Raw genomic sequence first — 18,933 nt, 5'->3', positions numbered from 1 at the left:
GATTTAGATTTACGTTATATTAGATTAGATTTAGGTTTATATATGTTATATTAGATTAGATTTAGGTTATTTGAAGTTAGAAGAAATGGCGAGAAAATCGTTTAAGATAAGGTTAGCAATTCCACCTGCATGTTCGACTGCTACTACCATACAATAATCCGTCATGTTCAGCTAATGGAAGAGCAAATTGAGCCTACACAGAAATTAGTGATGCAAAATGACGATTCCAAGGGTCACACACACACACACACACACACACACACACACACACACCACATACCGTCAAATCTAGAATAAGAATTAAGTGCCTTGAGCAGACATCAGCTACATTGCAAGAATGACGTACCTGCATGCTACAAACAAAGATCTACTATGAAAAGATGTTAAGATGCTGTGAAATGCTACAGCTAGAGAAGAGGCAAAGGGGTTTTGTCCACTACATGCAGTATCATGTAGACGTGGGTGTGTAGATTTCTTGTACCCACAAATATAGGCATTGACCAATAAAGACGAGATTATAACCCGGTGGTTCTAATCTCCGTGCACCTCTAGACCGAGGTGTGCGGGGATTGGACATGACTAGAGAATGTGAGGTAGTTTACAGTGTGAACAAAGCGAGAGAGAGAGAGAGAGAGAGAGAGAGAGAGAGAGAGAGAGAGAGAGAGAGAGAGAGAGAGAGAGAGAGAGAGAGAGAGAGAGAGAGAGATAAAAGACAAAGAATGTCAATAGAAGATTAAATTTGTTGGCCAGGCTATAAGATTTTTTCCCTCATTATGAGTAGTGACGAGGATGTGGGGCCGTCCAACCGAAACACCTATCTCTCAATGAGGATCTTATGTCCTTGTAACCATTGCAAGCATGCTGTGCGACGGACAAGACGTGTTTGTTTGCACCACGCGAGTTCGATCCATCTATTATAGATCGAGTTGTTGCCAATTATAACTCGTCGACTCTGACGCTGGCCAACAGGTAGCAATCTTGCAACCCAATAGAAGTATGTAAATAGTTAACGCGTGTTTTAGAATTTATGTGCTTGGAAGCTCTCATGTAAGGTATGTGGCTCTGGCAGGTGATATTTCATCCCACAAAGTCTGCATCAAACTGGTGGTACGTCATAGAGGTAGCCCCTCGTAGTGCACGGACGTATGAAGGCTACCATGTGCCAATCACAGCGGCATCAATGGAGGAGATCGGAGAAGATGCTCAGTCAGAAGCCATGGAGGTGGTGTCAGATGAACATCAAGTTGCTACTCTCTATGGGGTGCATGCAGAGGATCTACAAAATGAAACAAAGGACATCTGTTTAAACTGAGAGCTATATATAGATATAGGAAGTTATGCTGAGCTATGCGAGGATGAGAGAGAGATCTCTTAAAGCCATAAATATTGTATTTGAACAATTTTGCTCCGTTTTGTAAATTCAGATTTATGCACTTGCCTCTTCCATCACTCAAGTTGAATAGAAGAAGAACGCTTTCTATTGCTGCTAGCCTTTGAACATTCCAAAGCTACAAGCACATTCAAGTTCTTGTACGATTCTCCAGCTCTTTAAGTATTTGCATCATTGCATCATTGCGTCATTGTATTTATATCCGTCATTGCATCATTGTATTTAATGGTCTTTGCGTCCACTCCAAGTACGTATGCTCTAGGTATGTTCTCATAAGCAGAGACGACGAGCACCTCCTCCTCCTCCTCTCTCTCTCTATCTATCTATCTATCTATCTACTTGTCCATGTTTTCTACTCCATTCATTCAATATTAAGTTTAAATGTTCGTGTGTTTAATGCAAGTATGGATGATGAGGAGTTTCTTTCTTATTTGTCACCCCAGCATAGACAGTGGTACGTGGAGCGTCATCGCTCTGGCGCACCATCGCGTGTTCCTACTCCATCGGCATCTCCCTCTATTTCGGAGTCCTCAGCGCGCTCCAAAGCTTCAGTGTTGACGAGACGATCTTCACACTTGTCTAGGCACCGGCGCTCTAGTGGTGGCGGTGGCGGTGGCGGTTGTTGTGGGGGTGGCGCCACCGATGCTTCGACACCGCCTCGTGTTCGAAGAGGCTCTTTAACCTCCCCTTCTTTGCCCGTCCCGACACCAGCCACGGCATCGCCATCGAAACCAGGTTTTGCGCGGCTGAGTGCCGTTAACGCCCCACGGCTACTCCTCCAGGAGTCACTCCAGTGGACACTCCTCGCTTTGGGGCTCAGACTCCAGTGGAGACACCTGGCGTCTGTACCCCCGTTGACACGCCGCTAGAGACCCTTGCCGAAACACCCAGGTTCACGCATCAGCGGCGAGAGGGCTTGCCTTACTTCGTCGACTTCAGCGATGGCATCATTTGTTTAGACACTACATACTAAACACCTGGAGTGAAGTACCGAATGAATTAAAAGACAGAGTCATCATCATGCTTCATGACGAGTTTCCCGTTCCAACAAGGGATGACCGCTTCAATGAAGATGTGATGAAGGTTCGAATGCGCGAATACTGCAAGCATAAGCGTTTCGAAGTGCAAAAAGCAATCAAGCATGGATGGAGCAGACCAGATTGGCTGGCCAAAGAAGATTGGAAGCATGCGAAGAAAGAAGCGCGCAAGAATCCCGACAAGTGGAAGCAACAAAAGGAGGCAGCTAGAGCGTGAGTAGAGGCAGGGAGCTCACACCACTTGGGGAGCGGCGGGTGGGCATCATTTGAGGCCGATTTTGTAAGTGTTTTTGCATCTATGTTTGATAGTTTAGGGTTCATGGGATTTGAAATTCTAACATAATAGATTCTTTGTATGTTTTGACAATGGTCGTTTACAGGACGTGATCCCACACCGTATGAGCGTGAGTACGCAGGCAGGAGGGGCTTAAACGCCCTTATAGACATCCTGACTTCTCGCGGCGGCATGGTTAGTATTAGGGTTTATTCTTTTCTATTTATTGTATTGTTTTATAAACGTCGCTCGCTATATGTTTATACTTACAAAAAGCTATCTTATTGTTTTTTTTTGCAGAATCCGACAGATACGCCGCTTGGACGCTATGAGACATCTGATTAGACGACGTCAGTTTAGCCATAGCTAGATAGCATTAGTTTCTTTTTGTCATAGCTTATGTATCATGAGACCATGTAACTATGTATTTTTGAAAAACATGTATATTTTTAAAATAATGACAATGGTTTGTAACTATTACATTTGCAATGATTAACAATCAAGTGATTTTGTTGCTGTGTACAATTGTCATTTATTTACTTCCATCAATTCACGCTTGTCATTTTTGTATCTTTATTTTGCAAACAATACGTACTATGGATGATGGAGTTAATGATTATATTGTCTTGTGGGTGACTATTTTGGGTCTATATTTACCTTTGCATTTTTTTTCAAAGGTAAATAGACAAATGAAACATTCAATATGGTTGATGGGTGGGAGGGCATTTCAGTGCCCTGCCACCAAAAAAATTTAATCTCGGACGTCGCTATATTAGGCTCTGCAGCATCGCTATCTATGGCCCTGCAGCATCGCTATAGCCGTCGCTACAGGCATTGCTATATAGCGACGCCTACAGTGACGCTTATAGCGATTGCTATAGCGACCACTATAGAGACGTTCCCATATCGACGCTAATAGCGATGCTTTTTAGCGACGCTTTTTAGCGACGCCGGGGGTTTTAAAAATCCAACGTATTTCCGTCGCTATAAGCGTCACAAGATCACACAACCACTTGTAGTGTCTTATGATGTAAAAGATGGATTGGGAGGTGATTTAAAAGAAAATGTGGCTACAAAAAATACAGGTGGACAGTCACAGGTTTTGAGTGGGCCTCAAGTGTCACCTAGTGCAGGTCATGGTGAGAATCCATGGAGTGACGGGTTACGTGAAAGAGTGAGTCCTTCTAACTCTTCAAATTTGTCAAGGAAAGGGAAGGAAAAGTTTGATAATACCCCTAAGCTGCCAAATTTGAGTGTTGGTAGTGGTTCTGAGTAGAGTTTAAATGAGGAGTTTGGCATACCCTTTATGAAGACTCTGGGTACAAGAAGGATGCAAGCAAGGAACAAGGCACCTGGAAGTGATCCTAGACTACGTAAGTCAGAAAGAGTAAGAAATCATGCGTAGAGATTGACTTATGATAGTTATGTGACTCATCATTATGGATTTATGACAAAGATTACAGAGAAGGTAGAACCCACATGTTTTGAGGATGCTCTCAAATATGAAAAATGGCAGCAAGATATGGATGAGAAGATGGCTACACTTGATGCAAATGGAATATGTAAATTGGTGTCTTTACCAAAAGGAAAGAAAGGCAATTGAATGTAAGTGGGTTTACAAAATAAAGCATAATGCTATTAGCAGTGTGAGCAGATACATGGTCAGGCTTTTATCCAAAGGTTATGCACAAACTTATGGGATTGATTATGAGGAGGCATTCAGCCCCATTAAAAAAATGGCTACTGTTCATGTGTATAATTATTGTAGCGGATGCCGCATTAAAATAGGTGTTGAAGAAAATGGATGTAAAGAATGCATTTTTGAATGGAGACTTGGAGGAAACTATGTATATGGAGCATCCACAAGGTTATGCAAATATGGGACTACATGAGCTTGTATGTAGGCTAAAGAAAGCACTGTATGGGCGGAAGTAAGCACCTATATCTTGGTATGAGAGGAATGTGGCATTCCTCAATTCACTGGGTTTTGCGATATTGCATGCAGATCATTCACTGTATGTGGTGAAAGAATGAGGGAGAAATTGTGGTGATATGCATATATGTGGATAATTTGATTGTTGGAGGTGATAATGTGAATGAAGTAGAGAGTGTGCAGGCTCTACTTATGCAAGATTTTGACATAAAAGACCTTGGAAACTTGTGGTATTTCTTGGTCATTGAAATCATTCGCACAAAAGAGGGTGTATGTTTGTCACAAAGACAAAATGCATTGGATATGTTGAAAAACTATGGTATGGCTAATTGTAAGCTGATTGTAATGCCCTTAGATTAGAACTCAAGGTTGGGAAATGATGTAGTTCAAGTGCTTGATAATGCTACCATGTACATGAAGATTGTGGACAGTTTGGTACTAACACATTGGTGAAGTTATTTTCAAATTTGGACAAGTTTCTCTCAAGTTTTCCCAATTTCCTGAGTTATGGCCCAGTTTGGTCCGACTTTGTCATATTTGGTTTTGGTTGGTGATATTGATCCTCAATTGTGTTCAATCTATTTGGCATTTGGCTCTTCTGATGAGTTGGGGGTTGAAGAAGCATCCAATTCCCACCTATAATCCTGTTATTGCAAGTGTTTGTTTGCACTTTTGACCATGCACAACTGCTCATGGACTAGTAAGGATCATACCAGTGAAATCTGGAGTAGAGTGGGTGGTAAGTGTGGCCGTAGCAAGCAAAACCTCGACGTGTAACTCTAGGTCAAAAAAGTTGTGTGTGTGTGTGTGTGGAAGTGTCTGTCTACAAATGAGGCTTTATTTGTTTTGCCTATATGTGCCTGGCGTGTCTTGAGTGCATTGTGCATACTTACCTTACTTGCCCACATTTTGTAGGTCATACCACTTGTAGCTCAGACGGCTTGTCATATGAACACCTGACCATTAATTGGTTGTGATTTTTCAATTCTGGTCCGTTTGAAGTTGGCCCAAATTTTGTCATGTTCCAAATCCTTCCATATTTTTCATGCTTGAATCTCTTGCGTTGTAGGTTTGGTGCTTTCTTTCAAAATTACTTGAATCTGTAATTGGTTGTGATTCTGCAATTCTTGTCTATTTAAAGCTGGCCCAAATTTTGTCATGTGCCTTAACTCCTCCTTAACTTGAGCACTTTCATGATCATATTCAATTGTGAGGAACTCCATAAACACTTCCATTTTTTTTTAATCAACACCTTTCACTCAGATTGCTCTTGTTTGCATTCAAGAAATATGCCGGATCTTCCATTTGAGAGAAATAAGCTTCAAAATTAGCGAACGTAACTTCCTTTGGCTTGCTATTTTGACCTTGCATTGCAAAATGAAGAAAATGTACAAAAAGAATGGGTTGTGAACATCAAGGTATTCCAATCCTCCTGCCTGAATTTCAGGTTGAGTTGTTTATGCTTACTAAAAGTTCATATATATATATATATATGAAAGTGTATTAGTTTTACTCACATTCAATGCATCATTGAGGTTGTGAAATTGAAGAATTCTCTCTTTGGGGTAGTTGCCTGATATCGATGTAGGGTTTTCTATGGGATTTTGGTGGCTACTTTGGCTCACACCCATGTGCACGCCCTCTCCCTTAATCATGAACACTCCCTTCAGAGTTCAAGTACATTCCCTCTTCATATTTTAGGTTAAATTTGATTTTCTAATTTCAACAGCGCAAATAGATTCTACTTCATCAACTTCAACTTTTGATTCCACAACATCAAATTGAATACACAAGTTTAGATTCAACAAACTGCATGTTCAAATTCAACAAATTGCAGGTTCAGATTCAGCATACTGCAGCTTCAAATTCAGCAAACTACTTGTTCTGATTCTACCTTCGCTTCCAAGAAACCACATCGTCCACCATCTACTCTACAATTGCAGTCTTGCATGTTGCTCATGGAACTAAATTTTCAGCATGCACACATCACTAGACCCACTCTCAATCCTCCATTAGAGTAAATTCAATGATTCAAAGACAGTCCCCTGATTCTCTAAATTGATAAAAGTCTGAATCTGTAGGTGGATTTGCACATTGTTTCTTGCTCTTCAGCACACATGTCATAGCCTGCACTTCTTCATGTTGAATGATTGCTCATTGCCTTAAATTGATCAAAATAAGAACTCTGATTTCTTGACCGCTCAAACTTCATCATTTCTAGTTTTTGTCCAATGCAATCACAAAGATTGCAACCTAAAAAAGTTGTAAACACAGTAGGATTGCCAAAGTGTTTATGGTACACACCCACACCCACACACACATAGAGACATGGCACGAGAGAGAGAGAGAGAGAGAGAGAGAGAGAGAGAGAGAGAGAGAGAGAGAGAGAGAGAGAGAGAGAGAGAGAGAGAGAGATTTGTAACTTCCTCTCACACAAGAAAGTATTTCCCCTCTTTGCAAATTACAACTGACTTGATCTTTTATAAGGTTTAAAATATCAAACTTAGCTAATTTGACCCATCAATATCAGATTCACCAATGATCCAACTAAGCAAAGATCAGCCTAAGAAATATCCGACTCAGCAATTCAGTAATTCAAATGCAACAATTCAACAATTTAGACTCAACAAATGTGCTATATCTGACTCAGCATACAATATCCCGTCAACAGTTGGTGATGCTTCTTCAATCTGCATCCATTAAACCAATTAGACATTAGCTCTTCCTCTAATGTTGCAAGTTGGACGACACCACTTGGGGATATGCCATTAATCACAATGGTCCATTACCCCACTTTTTAACTTTCTTGGAGTCTTGTTTTAAGGTGTAGACTAACACATGGACACCCTTTTGAGACTCCTTGTTTATCATGTGGTGATCATAAAATTCTTTCATCTGTCTTTTTTGTGCATTGATGGTGCAACATATTTGAGTCTCAATTCATCTAATTGAATTAGTTGGTCCATTCTGTTAGACAACTCATGGCCCCCGTCCATCCTAACTATTGTGCAATGCGATGCGATAAGTTTTTCACTTCTCAAAGATATTTTTTAAGTGTTCTAAATATTCGTCCCTTTGAGGAGAATGCACAAAAAATTCATCCATATAAACCTCCAAGAATTTTCTAAGATACTCCTTGAATGCAAGACTCATCAGCCTTTGGAATGTGACAAGTGCATTGGTTAGGCCAAATGGCGTCGCCGAATAAGAAAATTTGTGCCACTTTGTGGTAAAGGCCGTTTTGTGGAAATCCTCAGGCTTAATGGCGAGCTGGTTATAGCCCAAAAAACCATCAATAAGCTTCTTGTCCGCGACTCTCTTGATCACATGATCTGTGATGGGTAAGCGATAGTTATCTCTGATCATGGTGGCATTGACCTATTTAAGATTTATGCATACTCACAATTTAACATTCTTTTTGGGCACTACCACAATTGGCGACACCCACTCTGTGTGCTCGATCTCATAGATAAACTCCACTTGTTTAATTTATTCTATCTCCTCGTTAATTTTCGTCACAAATGTTTCATTATAAGTACAGGGATGTTGTTTGCGTGGCTTTGCAGCGCTCTTAAGGGGTATCATATGTTGGCATATGCTAGGGTCTACTCTCTTAAGATCCTTGTATGACCAAGAAAACACATCTCTGTACTGCTTGAAAGTAGCTATCAGAGGCTGCTCTTCCTCTTTGGTGAGATCAGTGGCTATGTAAGCCATCCTTGGTTCTTCCCCTGGTTCAACAAGATTGATTCTCTTTGCATTTTTGGGCCCAGCGTACGATGTTCCCGGTTCTTGAGGCTCTCACATTGGTTTCTCAACCATAATACGTCCGTCTTGAATTGTGCACTTTTTAAAATGAGAGGGTGAATCAAAATTTTTAGTGTTGGAACCCCTCTCACTCTCCATTTTAATTGTCTATCATAGAAGACTCAACAATAGCTACATTTGTAGTGGAACTAGCATTTGTAGTGGAACCAACCTCTTTCTTCTTAGCCTCTTTGGCCTTCAACTTAGGACATTTCTTGATCAAGTGATCATGAACTTTACAATAATGGAAACGCATCTTCTTTTTTCTCTTTCAAGTCAGAATTCCCATATAATTTGTTTTCAACAAAGCATTAGGAACAGGTGATTTACCACTCGTATAATAACCATGAGAAGTGGCTACATTGTTGTTACAACCTTTTCTTTGCACAGCAATAAAGGCCTATTCAATTGCACGCTGTCTAGTCTTGTTTTTTTTAAGAAAGTGACTCTTGCAAGAGCAATATGCATAATGCATCAAACTTGAGAACTTTTGGATTTCCTTGGGTGATAAGTCTCCAAGTACTAGCAAAAGTTTGGTAAGAATTTGGCAAAGCATCAAGAACAGTTTGTACAAGGGAATTGTCAGAAATGACTTCGCCTGCAACAATAAGTTGCTCATCAATATCCTTGACACTAGCAAGGAAATTGTCCATATCATCTTCCTCATGCATAATCTTTGACTCTAGATCTTTACGTAGCAATGCAATATTTGCCTCTTTGTGATATACATAAAGACTAGCCAGAATATCCCAAGCCTGTTTTGAAGATTTTACTGAATGAATGGGGGGAGTAATAGTGCGCTTCACATAAAACACAATCCATGCATGCACTTGAGCATATTTTACATCCCAATGAGCTTGCTCATCCGTAGGCAAAACAGCTCTAGCAGCAGCAATCCTGCCACCAAATCCTACAACATCCTCAACATTGCTTGCATCCTCAGAACCAGGACATACATCAATGTCCTGCACAATTTCCAAACACCCTTTGACACGAGGGCATGTTGCATGATATAATGCTACATAGGGTAATTGGCCCCATCCAATCTGTCCTCAACATCAGACATCTTGAACACATCTGTGTTGTCAGCCATGGCAAATGTTGCACCTCATTTGAAAATTGCCCAAAAAGAGGAGATTTCAACAAGCCGTAGTAGAATTTAAGAGACCTGTTATGCAAAAAATAGCATTGAATTTTTTTCTGCACAAAATGACGAAATAGCCTGCATAGTATTGCATGTAGTGGAAACAGAGGCCAAAATGAGCCCGAATCAAAAATCTGATCAGACGAAGCTCAACAAGCCATCCTAAAGTATTTTAAGACTTGCTAATGCTCACCAAAGCTCAAAGAAATCGGAGAAAATGATTAGGCATGTTTTGGAGCTGTTGCCGATGCCCAGGAGGACGTAACCTACTCTAATACCAATTTTTCAAATTAGGGATGCAGGAAAAACACACAACACTTGGAGAAAATGAAGGAAGATCAAGGCACAAAACATAGAATGTATTACTTAGTGTGCAATGGAAAGATAGATAGCCCTAGAGTGATGAGTGTATATATTGTGCACGGGGGAAAAAACCTCCTAGTGAGGGAAAAAATGCCCTGGCAATCATAAGGGTGTTCACACAAATCACTACCACATGTATATGGTAACACAATCCTAAACCATTTTGAGTTGACGGATAAATGGTTGCCCCAAAATAAATTTGAATTTGTTGCCTTTTTTGAAAACAACCACAACAAAGGTATGTTTGTACTCTATTCCGCAAGAGGATACAATGACCTGTCTCAACATTCCTAAAGGTCTCTCCACATACCCATTTGCTAGTTGGAACTTCATGTGCATTTTCTTGAGAGTTGACCTTTCCCATTTCTCTTGATTTCCTTGTATCAATGGCTACTCTGGCTCCACTATCGGCAAGAGGATACAATGACTTGTTCCAACATTCCTAGTTTTCTAGTTGGAACTTCATGCACACTTTCGAGCTTGAGAGATAGTCTTCTCGATTTCTCCTAGATTCCCTTTGTAGCAATAGCAACCCCGACTCCATTGTCAAGTATCATTATCGTCTTTACTCCCTTGTCTCTAGTGTTAAGATGGTGTTCCCCACCCTACCTTCACGATAATCACCCACCTTATTGACTAGTATATGCTCTGCTTTGGGTTTCTCTGGTTGATTGTTACCATGATTTCACCTACAAGCCTGAATGGATTTTCAGTCCCATTTTTTCAAAGTTTTTTCTCATTTGTCTCCACAAATATGGTCTAATTTTTAAAATTTCAACGAGAGTAATGGTATATCATATAGGAGAAGACATCAAATCGTGTTAGCTCTTTGTATATGTAGTCTGTGGAATCGGATTCCATTGAGAAGGTGCGATTCACTTCAAATTTTGTCTCATGTTCCCCTATAAAGGATGGTAAAGTCCTTATTGTTGCTGGTTTACACTCCACGAATGCTTCTATCCCTACATTGCCATACAATGACAGAATATCCCTCGCATAAATTTGATGATCCATGTTGACCTCAAGAATTGGTGCTGACAGCAAAGTGGTACTTCCGTACTTTTTGTTTTTGATTGTCTCCCATAGTGATTGTGGCTTGTCCACTTCAAGGATTGACAACATCTCAAGCAGTTTAGCCTCATCCGTTGTGTTTGCAACAACCCTTGTATCCAATGGTCCTTCCTTTTCCACTATTGTTGGGTTGATCATGTTGTCTAGATTCTTCACACGGTGTTTGAGTCCAAAACCGTCACAAAACCCATGGATTTGGATTTGTTCACCCATGTTGTTTTTTCAAGCGTACTTGCATTTACCTTTTTTGGCATGTACATTACTCGATTTGGGGTCTACAAGGTTTTCTATGAACTTTTTGCATTCCATTTTAGCATCTGTGTAGGCTAGCAATCTTTGTTCCAAATTTTGGTTGCTCTTCAGGCTTGCCTCATAGGCTTGCAACATAGCATCTAAATACCCATTTATCTTTTTCACTAAGACTGATCCACCTGAAATAGTCTTTGACTCTTTTGACTCCCTTGCATTTTCTTTGCTCTCTTGTTAACGTCTGAGTTGTTCCTTTGTTTAGGTTAATTCCATTTCCAAGGCTATCTTTTCCCTTAGCCTATGTGCTTATTTTGTCTCGTTTGGCTTTCCAAGATTTCCCTTGAGTCCTAACTGATCCATTCACAAATTTGGTTTGTTCTAGAAGTTCCAATTCATCTATCAATGGCTGATTTTTGGTGATGCTTCCTAAGATTGAGCTCTAGTCACCACTTTGACTGGAACTGTTGGCTCTAACTCGGATCCTTTCCAATGACATTGATGGTTGCTTTCCCTAGGTTGTCAAGATTCTTAGCACAGTGCTGAAGTAAGTGATCCTTTCCACACCCTCACATAATAATTTTTGTTTGTTGACCCTTGTGTGGACAATCTCATGCCCAATGGTCACCTCCACATTCAAAGCATGGGCCTTTCAGCTCGGCAGCTAGTGGTGCATCCATTGGTTAGCTTGTTCTAGGTGGGTATCCTCTAGGTTTATAATTCTAGTTTTCTATGAACATAAGCGTACTTTTATCCATCATGAATTGATTCATGGCAGTTTGAGAAGCATATAAAGGTTCAATAGCTTCATCGGTGCTAGCCCAAAATGGATTCTCCTCAGTGGCATAAGCTACACCCTCAGGTTGTCTCACATGGGTTTTTGCAGGTTCCTCATAATAAACAGTTGGTGGCATCATTGGGTGACTTATGAGTGACTCGATCAGCTGTGCATACCGCACAATGGACCTATTTTCATGATGCAAGGGTGGTTGTTGGCCCAACACATGTTGCAATTTGTCCCCTCCTTGTACTGCATTATTGGGTCTAATCTGGTATCTTCGAGGTAGTGACAATTTTTGCATTGCTGAAAGTCTATATGGACTTTTCCTTACATAATTCCGGTTGTAAAATACCTATTAGTATCATGATTGATGTAGTTTTTCTCAATGGCACACCACTTCAACACTCTTGGAGCATTGAATGCTGGTGGTTGCTACAGTCTCAGATTGAGATTTTGTAGGTACCTTTGATCATTCTGTGGATCACTTATTTGACAAGTTGATCCATGTTTTGTGTGTTGAAGTAGGAGCACTAAGTCTCATGGTTGACTCAATGGCTGTAAAAAAGGAACTACTTGTGTTTGTATCAACGTCCTTTGCTACCTCTTCGTACATATTACATTTATCAACTAGATACAATGCTTCCTTAGTGACTTGTTTAAATGTTGTGCATGCTTTCAAGTGAGTCCTTTTTTAGAGTTTTGTTTCTAAAGCCCTCTATAAAGAGAACTGATAAGGGATCATCAAATGATAACTCTTGCACTGGAAATATTTTAATGTATTTCTTGAAGAAAATTAAAGCTTCCTTCACCTCTTCATTCTCCTTCTGCTTAAACCCTTTTAGAGAACTCCTTGGTAAACTCTCACAAGAGTTGATCAATGTTCAAGAAGTCTCTGGATAGAACCAAGTCAACATTGGAAAGGGGGAAAGGTGAACACACCCAGCACACCACACAATGCCTTGCTATATCCCCGGTTCTACACAGTGCCCCAATCCACTAGTGTTCACCTTCAAAACTCGACATTATCCGCTGTTGGGAAACAAGAAAACTGGAACACCTCTATAGCGACGTTGCCCAAGAGCATTGAAATATCTCTACAAGAACACCACAAGCTTTTGGAAACACCACAAATCCAACAAGAGTAGTCCCCTTGGGAATTTACTGGCCGTCGCCCACCCCAAGAGACTATGCCACAAAGAAGGAAGAAACCTGTTTACACACAAAATTATGCACGTCGCCTACCAATGCTCTTGAAAACAAAGCTTTCCCCTTCATCAAAAACCACTTTAAAAGCCCCCCTTCAAAGCATACATCAGCCACAAGACATATGGGTTTCCACAACTCAACCTACATAGTTTTGCCCGAAAGCTGCCACACACTGTAGGCTGCACAGAATAGAGCATAACCCCAAAACCCCAACTCCAAAAGGAATAATTTCACACTTTAAACTTATTTTGCAAACTCTGCAACAAAAGTGCTGAAATCCTTCAAATCAAACCCATGCAAAACTATGTGCAAAATCGACGCGAACAAGATGTTGTAGCAGGAAGACTACGTGTAGAGAGAGCTACTCGAGTGCAAAAAACTGCATCCAAGGGCATCGAGAATCCAAGATGAGCTCAAACCTGAAAAATTCTAAACTTTTGCTGAAAGTTTTTAAGTTTTCACATGATTTTAAGTTATATACAAGTCTCCCTTCAAAATACTCACTCACGGGCAGTTACAGTAGGCTGATAGCTGTCACTAGACTAGCGACTTGTAGTCCATGTACCTGTGCTTGCTAAACCAAGTTAAAAATCTCACAAATAGAAAGACCACACACCCTTTTAACATCGGGTGTCATGTCCGTATGTACAAATTTACAAAAAATGGGGTGTCAGAAATGCGCCAAACATAGTTTGCCCACCCCCCCTTTGCCAACCCACCAGGCTGCTAGAGCATTCATGCTCAGCAATAGCATAAACATGTTGTCCACCTAGATCAAAGGGCCATACAACATAAGCACAAAATGCATGAAGAAACACCAGCCATATCAATTGTGTCACTCCCAATATCAATGCGTAAACCATATATAGAATCCAAATCATGTTTAAGCATAAAGTACTCTAAATCAATACAACAGAGAAAGACCCTTTCACTATTATAGCATGCAAGGAAGCCTTAAACATCTCATCCGAAAAGTCTTCAACTTTTACCTCAACCATTTTTATATCCTCATGCATATCTATTTCATTCTCCCCACTCTTCATTAATCCTCTATCCAATTCAACCATATCATGCTTGATAGGTAAGCCTTCTTGCATATATACCTTAGTCTCCTTGACAAGAGGATCAAACAAGGTAGCATCAACCATATTCACATGAGGTATAACAAGACAATCTCCATCATTTTCCATATCTTCTAAAACCTCAATATTCTCTTCATCAATTAAGGCAGGATCACCCACACCATCATGCACATCATCAAGTTTCTCATTGATAGATTCCTCATCAACAACACAAGTAGTATACTTAGTTGCTTCATAACCCTTTTGCATACAATCACCCAAAGAATATACTTGAAAACCCTCATCATATACATCACCATCTTTCCCATTGCTAACTTCCTTGACCTCCATCATGTGATCTTTGACTACTTCATCTACACAAAGAGAACTCCCAAGAGTTACATTTGTATCACAAACATACTCCTCTTCATTAGAACATACCTTACAGGCATCAACCATGTGACTTGAATATTCAAAGTTCTCATTTCCTTGCATTGAGACTCATTCATGACATTGGTAGCCTTCTTGCTTACATCCATCTTACTAGCATCATCATCTTTGACATGAATGTTGACATCAAATCGCTTAAACAACAAAGATGGCATACATTGAGCATTCTTCTTGATCTCATTGTGCATATGGAATTCTTCTTTCACATGCTCGAGAGAATGAGAAACATGGAATTGTGCATTGCATATGTTGTTCATATTTATGTCTAAAACATAAGATACATTTGGATTCACGTCTTCTTGCAATCCAAGCTGCTTCACTCTCTCTAGCTTCCATTCCTTATGCTTTGCAACCTTTACTGCATCATGAAACGTAAGTGGCCTTTAAAGCTCAAACTTCAACTTCAAATCAGCCCTCAAATGTTGCATAAACATACACCTTTTAAGCATAAGAGGAGGAGAAAAACTTCCCAAAGAAACACACCATATTCTCCACAAATCATTTAACTCCTTGACAAAGGCATCTACACTTTGACCATCACATTGCACAAGTCTTTCAGGAGAGTGCCATACATCCGTTGCGTCCTCTACCTTCTTGAACTTTTGAACAAAATCCTTCTTTAATGCATCATAAGTCATCACCAATGGAGGTTGATATGATTTCATCCAAAACTCATACTCATCATACCATATCCTTGCATCCTCTTTCAAGCAAAAGAACAAAATCTTGAGCATAATCATTGGACCTTGCTTATTTGCCATCAAACAAGAAACCTCCATCTTCTCGATGAATGCATTAGCATCCTCACCTACATGTCCATAGAACCTTGGAAACTCTGTCACCATAGTCATCAAAGTTGTCAATTAAGGGTCACTTGAAGAAGATCCTCGGTGCTAGGCACCAAAACACTGTTGGGAAACAAGCAAACTTGAACACCTCTATAGCGATGTCGCCCAAGAGCATTGAAACAGCTCTATAAGAGCACCAGAATCTTTTGGAAACAAATTTGAAACACCACATATCCAACAAGAGTATCCCCTTGGGAATTTACTAGCCGTCGCCCACCTAAGAGACTATGCCACAAAGAAGGAAGAAACCTGTTTAGACACGGAATTACGGACGTCACCTACCAATTCTCTTGAAAACAAAGGTTTCCCCTTCATCAAAAACCACTTTAAAAGGAACCCTTTAAAGCATATATTACCCAGAAGACATATGGGTTTCCACAACTCAACCTACATAGTTTTGCCCCAAAGCTGCCACACACTGTAGGCTACACAGAATAGAGCATAACCCCAAAACCCCAACTCCAAAAGACATGATTTCAAACTTCAAATTTATTTTGAAAACTCTAAAAAAAAATTTATTAAATCCTTCAAATCAAACCCATGCACAACTATGTGCAAAATCAACGCGAACAAGATGTTGTAGCAGGAAGACTACGTGTAGAGAAAGCTAGTCGAGGGCAAAAACCTGCATACAAAGGCATCAAGAAGCTAGAACGAGTTCAAACTTGCAAAATTATGAACTTTTGCTGAATTTTTTTAATTTTTCAAATGAGTTTAAGTTATATACAATTCTCCCTTCAAAATACTCACTCACCGGCAGTTATAGTAGCCTGACAGCTATCACTAGACTAGCGACTTGTAGTCCATGTACATGTGCTTGCTAAACCAAGTTAAAAATCTCACAAAAAGAAAGACCACACACCCTTTTAACATCGGGTGTCATGTCCGTATGTACAAATTTACAAAAAACGAGGTGTCAGAAATGCGCCAAACATAGTTTGCCCAACCCCCTTTTCCAACCCCCCAGTCTGCTAGAGCATTCATTCTCAGCAATAGCATAAATATGTTGTCCACCTAGATCATAGGACCATACAACATAAGCACAAAATACATGAAGAAACACCAGCCATATCAATTGTGTCACTCCCAATATCAATGCGTAAACCATATGTAGAATCCAAATCATGTTTAAGCATAAAGTACTCTCAACCAATACAATAGAGAAAGACCCTTTCACTATTATAGCATGCAAGGAAGCCTTAAACATCTCATCCAAAAAGTCTTCAACTTTTACCTCAGCCATTTTTATATCCTCATGCATATCCATTTCATTCTCCCCACTCTTCATTAAGCCTCTATCCAATTCAACCATATCATGCTTGATAGGTAATCCTTCTTCCACATACACCTTAGGCTACGTAACAAGAGGATCAAACAAGGTAGCATCAACCATATTCACATGAGGCATAACAAGAAAATATGCATAAGTTTCCATATCTTCTAAAACCTCAATATTCTCTTCAATTAAGGCAGGATCACCCACACCATCATGCACATCATCAAGTTGTTCATTGATAGGGTCCTCGTCAACAACACAAGTAGTATACTTAGTTTCTTCATCACCCTTTTGCATACAATCACCCAAAGCATATACTTGAAAACCCTCATCATACACATCACCATCTTTACCATTGCTAACTTCCTTGACCTCCATCATGTGATCTTTGACTACTTCATCTACACAAAGAGAACTATCAAGAGGTACATTTGTATCACAAACATACTCCTCTTCATTAGAACATACATTACAAGCATCAACCATGTGACTTGGATATTCAAAATTCTCATTTCCTTGCATTTGAGACTCATTCATGACCATGGTAGCCTTCTTGCTTACATCCATCTTACTAGCATCATCATCTTTGACATGAATGTTGACATCAAATCGCTTAAACAACAAAGATGGCATACATTGAGCCTTCTCCTTGATCTCATTGTGCATATGGAATTCTTATTTCACATGCTCAAGATAATGAGAAACATGGAAGTCTGCATTGCATAAATTGTCCATATTGAGATACATTTGGATTCACGTCTTCTTGCAATCCAAGCTGCTTCACTCTCTCTAGCTTCCATTCCTTATGCTTTGCAGCCTTTACTGCATCATGAAATGTAAGTGTCTTTATAAGCTCAACCTTTAACTTCAAATCAGCCCCTCAAATGTTGCATAAACATACACTTTTTAAGAATAAGAGGAGGAGAAACACTTCCCAAAGAAACCCACCATCTTCTCCACAAAGCATTTAACTCCTTGACAAAGGCATCTACACTTTGACCATCACATTGCACAAGTCTTTCAATGGAGTGCCATACATCCATTGGGTCCTCTACCTTCTTGAACTTCTCAAGAAAAGACTTCTTTAATGCATCATAAGTTATCACCAATGGAGGTTGACATGATTTCAACCAAAAATCATACTCATCATACCATATCCTTGCATCCTCTTTCAAGCAAAAGAACAAAATCTTGAGCATAATCATTCAATCTTCCTTATTTTCCATCAAACAATAAAACTCCATCTTCTCAATGAATGCATCAACATCCTCACCTACATGGCTATACAACCTTGGAAAATCTGTCACCACAGCCATCAAAGCTATCAATTAAAGGTCACCTGAAGAAGATCCTTGGTGGCGGGCACCGAAACATTGTTGGGAAACAAGCAAATTGGAACACCTCTATAGCGATGTCATCCAAGAGCGTTGACATAGCTCTACAAGAACACCAAAATCTTTGGCAAACCCCTTTGAAACATGACAAATCCAACAAGAGTAGTCCCCTTGGGAATTTACTAGCCGTCGCCCACCCAAGAGACTATGCCACAGAGAAGGAAGAAACCTGTTTAGGTACGGAAATACGGACGTTGCCTACCAATGATCTTGAAAAAAAATCTTTCCCCTTCATATAAAACCACTTTAAAAGTCCCCCTTCAAAGCATACACTGTCACCCACAAGACATATGGGTTTCCACAACTCAAACTACATAGTTTTGCCCCAAAGCTACCATACACTATAGGCTGTAGAGAATAGAGCATAACCCCAAAACCCCAACTCCAAAAGACATGATTTCAAACTTGAAAAAATATCTGCAAACTCTGCAACAACAAAATTTATGAAATCCTTCAAATTGAACCCACTCACAACTATGTGCAAAGTCAACGCGAACAAAATGTTGTAGCAGGAAGACTAGGTGCAGTGAGAGCTAGTCTCCCTTCAAAATACTCATTCCACGGGCAGTTACAGTAGCCCGACAACTGTCACTAGACTAGCGACTTGCAGTGCATGTACATGTGCTTGCTAAACCAAGTTAAAAATCTCACA

This window comes from Adiantum capillus-veneris, chromosome 14, assembly GCF_014529385.1.
Source record: "Adiantum capillus-veneris isolate H3 chromosome 14, ASM1452938v2, whole genome shotgun sequence".
Lineage (NCBI taxonomy): Eukaryota > Viridiplantae > Streptophyta > Polypodiopsida > Polypodiales > Pteridaceae > Adiantum > Adiantum capillus-veneris.
Note: the sequence above shows the minus strand (reverse complement) of the source record.